Raw genomic sequence first — 6,000 nt, 5'->3', positions numbered from 1 at the left:
TGTACCATTTCTCACACGCGGGGGGGTTTAGAATATGGCAAAGCACTGCTCGCTGAGAGAAAATAAGCGTTGTATGAGCGCAGGACATAATAACTGCGCGTTGTAGAATGGAAGCCCTAATTGTGACTGCACTACAGGTCGCCACAGACAGCAGCTACGGAGAAGAGCGGGCGGCCATTGTGTGTGCGTGCAGCAGGAAGCGTGTAGGGGTCACACTGGTCTCATAAGTCTTTTCACACTCTCGGTTATGACTGGTAGCTGGGGGGAGAATTACCGCAGCGGTTATGTGGCGGCAGGAGCAGAGGGCTAGGTATATTCGGTAACGTGCAGTGACCGGCGCATACGGTACAGTGAGGGGCGGGGCTTGTGTCCGGGGGCGGGGCTTCTCGGAGGTGATGGATGGCGCCTGGCGCTGCTCATGGCCGCCTGACAGGTACTGGAGAAACTGCCCATTGTTTGTGTTGGCCGAGGAGAGACCCCGCTCCTGCCGGTGTGACAGCCATCAGCTCACATTTATATTAAGCCACATGTAGTGTGACTGATATAACGGCTTACTACCAATATTAAAGGGATGGGCCAGGAGTCATATATTGGTGAGCTGTGATAGTAGGCACATAACATGCACTGCGCCGGAGAGTCTAGTGGCTGGTCGTGGGTACTGCAGCGCGCTGAGAGTGTAGTGGCTGTTTTCGGTACTGCACCTCAGCGCTCATCATCCTCACTAGGGGCTGGCACCCAAGACCGAAAACACCCTGTACCCTGCTGTAATAGTGCGTATAAATAATGTAGGGGGCTTAGTAAACACTGCTTTGATTTAACCCCTGAGTGACAGAGCCAATTTGGTACTTAATGAACAGGCCAATTTTTACAATTCTGACCACTGTCACTTTATGTGGTTATTAGAGATGAGCGAGTGTACTCGTGGCTCAGGTTTTCCCCAGCACGCTCCGGTGAGCTCTGAGTATGTTAGTGTTCGGAGATTAAGATTTCATCCCGGCAGCTGAATGATTTACAGCTATTAGCCAGCGTGAGTACATGTGGGGGTTGCCTGGTTGCCCACATGTAATCAAGCTGGCTAATAGCTATAAATCATTCAGCTGCCGGGATGAAATCTTAATCTCCGAACACTAACAAATACTCGGAGACCACCCGAGCGTGCTCAGGAAAACCCGAGCAACGAGTATACTCCCCCATCACTAGTGGTTATAACACTGGAACACTTCAACCGGATCCCACTGATTCTGAGATTGTTTTTTCATGACATATTGTACTTCGTGTTAGGCCGGCGTCACACTAGGCGTAAGACAATACGGTCCGTTTTTTACGGCCGTAACACGCAGAAAAGTCCCCAAAATAGTGATCCGTATGTCATCCGTAGGCAGGGTGTGTCAGCGTATTTTGCGCATGGCATCCTCCGTATGTAATCCGTATGGCATCCGTACTGCGATATTTTCTCGCAGGCTTGCAAAACTGATGGATTTATGTGCTCAAATGTTCGTTATAACATATATAGTATGTGTATATATACATATATATGTCATTGAGACACACACACACACATATATATATATATATATATATATATATATATATATATATATATATATATACTGTATTTATATTTAATTCAGCGCGAGATATGTGAAAAGCCGCTAATTCAATTGCCGGCTTTTCATTTCTCCCTCCCAAACCCAACAGGATATGAGATATGATTTACATACAGTAAACCATCTCATATCCCTTTTTTTTTTGCATATTCCACACTACTAATGTTAGTAGTGTGTATGTGCAAAATTTGGGCGCTGTAGCTTGTAAAATAAAGGGTTAAATGGCGGAAAAATTGGCGTGGGCTCCCGCGCAATTTTCTCCGCCAGAGTGGTAAAGCCAGTGAATGAGGGCAGATATTAATAGCCTAGAGAGGGTCCATGGTTAATGCCCCCCCCCCCCCCCCGGCTACAAACATCTGCCCCCAGCCACCCCAGAAAAGGCACATCTGGAAGATGCGCCTATTCTGGCACTTGGCCACTCTCTTCCCATTCCCCTGTAGCGGTGGGATATGGGGTAATGAAGGGTTAATGTCACCTTGCTATTGTAAGGTGACATTAAGCCAGATTAATAATGGAGAGGCGTCAATTATGACACCTGTCCATTATTAATCCAATAGTACGAAATGGTTAATAAAACACACACACATTATTTACAAGTATTTTAATGAAATAAAGACACAGGTTGTTGTAATATTTTATTATACTGGTAATCCACCTGAAGACCCTCGTTCTGTAACAAAGGAAAAGTAAAAAACAACAACAATATATCATACCTTCCGTCGCTCAGGGCAAGTCCCACGAAGTAAATCCATCTGAAGGGGTTAAATAATGTCTACCAATGTACACATAAATAAATTATAGCAGCAAGCAAGGAAAGATACTTATCATTTCCTGATATCTTAACACGCCTCAACGCGTTTCACCATCATAGGATCGTCAGGAGGCCATGATATATGGATGCTTCATGAAGCATCCATATATCATGGCCTCCTGACGATCCTATGATATCAGGAAATGATAAGTATCTTTCCTTGCTTGCTGCTATAATTTATTTATTTATGTGTACATTGGTAGACAATCAAATATAGAGCCAGTAACTATGTATCTATTGTCCAATTAAGGATATGGCCACCAATGTAAGACATATTAGTGTACATCATTCTGGCCTATATAGCTACCCATAGGGCATCAGAGGGATAGCCATCGTGGAGTGGGGGCGCCATATCCGCTGTACAGTAGGGTGCCAACCCCCACAGGTAGGCAGGATTAAGTATAGCAGGGAGCAGCATAGCAAGGTTATATATGTTCACTTCAGCACTATTTTGCACTTGTTTGTCTGTGTCTCTCACCCTGTCACTACCAAGTGTTTTTGTTGGCAAAGCAATAGCCAACATCGGCTGTGTGATATCTCTATCCCCTGGTTATCCATTTCCTGTTGAGCAATTGTGAGCCCAAGTGTGACACCAGTTCAGGGCAGCTACAGGAGTTCTAGGGGCAGCTGACGACGAGCGGGGGCGCCATTCTCGATTGTGTATTAGGGTGCCAACCTCCACAGATAGGCAGTGTGATATAGGGTCTGTTGACAGGGTTATGTTCAGAGAGCACGGTTGTCTGTCGTGTTTGACTGTGGTTGTCTTTCATGGTTTTAAAAATTAACAATTTTCAAACTTTTAATTTTTGTACACTTAAATCAAAGAGTGGGGTCACACAAAATACACGTTTTACTTTTTTCACAAAAAAATCACTTTAAGCCTAAACATTTTTATTTTCACAAGGGTATCAGGAGAAAATGGACCTCAAAATTTGTTGTGCAATTTCTCGAGAACACCAATACCCCGTATGGGGGGAAAGCCACTGTTTGGGCGCATGGCTTAATTCTAAGCGGTATGTGTAGAGAAAACCAGGCACTGCTCATCACCTGCCCAATACAATCCCAACAGTGAAACATGGAGGTGGGAGCATCATGATAAGGAGTGTTTTTCAGCTGCAGGACAGGACGACTGCTTGTCATTGAAGGAAACATGAATGCGGCCAAGTACAGATATCCTGGATGAAAACCTCTTCCAGAGTGCTCTGGACCTCAGACTTGGCTGAAGGTTCACCTTCTAACAAGACAATAACCCTAAGCACACAGCTAAAATAACAAAGGAGTGGCTTCAGAACAACTCTGTGACCATTCCTGACTGGTCCAGCCAGAGCCCTGACATAACCCCAATTGAGCATCTCTGGAGAGACCTGAAAATGGCTGTCCACCAACGTTCACCATCCAACCTGACGGAACTGGAGAGAATCTGCAAGGAAGAATGGCAGAGGATCCCCAAATGCAGGTGTGAAAAACTTGTTGCATCATTCCCAAGAAGACTCATGGCTGTACTAGCTAGAAAGGGTGCTTCTACTCAATACTGAGCAAAGGGTCTGAATACTTATGACCATGTGATATTTGAGTTTTTCTTTTTTTAACGCCTTTCTGACATCTGACGTACTATCCCGTCGAGGTGGGGTGGGCCCGTATGACCACCGGCGGGATAGTACGTCATATGCGATCGGCCGCGCTCACAATACTATGGAGACATGCACACGTACATTATGCAGACATGCACACACGTACACAATGCAGACATGCACACGTACATTATGCAGATATGCACACACCAGGGCCGGACTGGGACTAAAATTCAGCCCTGGCATTTGAAGTTACACAGGCCCACTTGTCACATGGTGACTGTATAATATCTTTGTACACTTGTAGGCAGGGCCGGTTTTAGGCAAAGTGGGGCCCTAGGCAAAGTTTAAAATGGGTCCCCAAATGCTAACATATTGCACATCACACAGAAGCCTTTCTGTTGTATTTACGTGCGCTGAGTTCAGGCCGCTAAACGAGTTTGATCGACAATACTGAAGTTGTTCAACGCTTGTTTCCCGGCCTCTTTCCACCAGCTGAGGAATAATGATGAGACAGAACGATCACTAATAGATCACCATACAGTATCATGTTTTCAGCAGCACATCTACAGTTTACACTGGCAATGTGCTGCTGACAACAAGGCTTTTTGTTCCAGCAAAAACAATCCGAATATGCAGCATTTTACTTGTTTAGTAAAATACACCCCATAGTCCTCCATATATTATAATGTGCTCCATAGTCCTCCATATAGTATAATACACTCCCTATAGTCCTCCATATATTAAAATACACTGCTCAGTCCTCCACATAGTATAATACACTCCTCATAGTCCTCCATATAGCATAATACAATCCTCATAGTCCTCCATATAGCATAATACAATCCTCATAGTGCTCCATATAGTATAATGCACCGCCACAGTCATCCATGTAGTACAATTCACTTCCCACAGTATAATGCACCCCATAGTTCTTCATATAGTCTAACGTATTCCCCATAGTCCTCGATACAGTATAATGCAGCCCACATATAGTATAATGCAGCCACCCCAGAGTATAATGCAGCCACCCCAGAGTATAATGCAGCCACCCCACAGAGTATAATGCAGCCACCCCAGAGTATAATGCAGCCACCCCAGAGTATGTAACCCCCATAGAATATAATACAGCCCACCTCCCCATAATATATAATGTAGCCCCCCATAGAATATAATGCAGCCCCCCATAGTATATAACGCAGCCTCCCCCATAGAATATAATATACCCCCACAATAGTATATAACACAGCCACATAGTACATAACATGGCCTCCCCCATAGAATATAATATACTCCCCATAGTATATAGCAAAGCCCGCATATTATATAGCACAAACCGCATAGTATACAGCACAGCCTGCATACTATAGCACAGCTCGCATAGTAGATAACACAGCCCACACAGCAGTATTCAGCACAGACCACACAGTAGTATACAGCACAGACCACACAGTAGTATACAGCACAGCCCACGTAGAAGTATACAGCACAGTCCACACAGTAGTATACAGCACAGCCCACAGAGTAATATATACAGCACAGCCCACAAAGTAATATATACAGCACAGCCCAGAGAACTATATACAGCACAGCCCACAGAGAACTATATACAGCACAGCCCACAGAGAACTATATAAAGCACAGCCCAGAGTACTATATACAGCACAGCCCAGAGTACTATATAAAGCACAGCCCAGAGAGTACTATATACAGCACAGCCCAGAGAGTACTATATACAGCACAGCCCAGAGAGTACTATATACAGCACAGCCCACAGAGTACTATATACAGCACAGCCCAGAGAGTACTATATACAGCACAGCCCACAGAGTACTATATACAGCACAGCCCACAGAGTACTATACACAGCACAGCCCACAGAGTACTATACACAGCACAGCCCACAGAGTACTATATACAGCACAGCCCACAGAGTACTATATACAGCACAGCCCACAGAGTACTATATACAGCACAGCCCACAGAGTACTATATACAGCACAGCCCACAG

The 6,000-nt window shown here is 44.8% G+C and overlaps 1 long non-coding RNA gene across 1 annotated transcript in view; it reads left to right on the top strand.

Moving 5' to 3' along the window:
• Nucleotides 1-376: 376 nt before the first annotated feature.
• The window catches only part of LOC143808001 (uncharacterized), a 76,441-nt gene continuing 70,817 nt past the window's right edge, over nucleotides 377-6,000 (top strand). The window contains exon 1 of the long non-coding RNA XR_013221857.1: nucleotides 377-433. This is a non-coding gene — a long non-coding RNA (uncharacterized LOC143808001). The remainder of the gene's footprint in view (nucleotides 434-6,000) is intronic.

Source organism: Ranitomeya variabilis, chromosome 2 (assembly GCF_051348905.1).
Source record: "Ranitomeya variabilis isolate aRanVar5 chromosome 2, aRanVar5.hap1, whole genome shotgun sequence".
Taxonomy (NCBI): domain Eukaryota; kingdom Metazoa; phylum Chordata; class Amphibia; order Anura; family Dendrobatidae; genus Ranitomeya; species Ranitomeya variabilis.
This window is presented reverse-complemented; position numbering and strand designations above follow the sequence as displayed.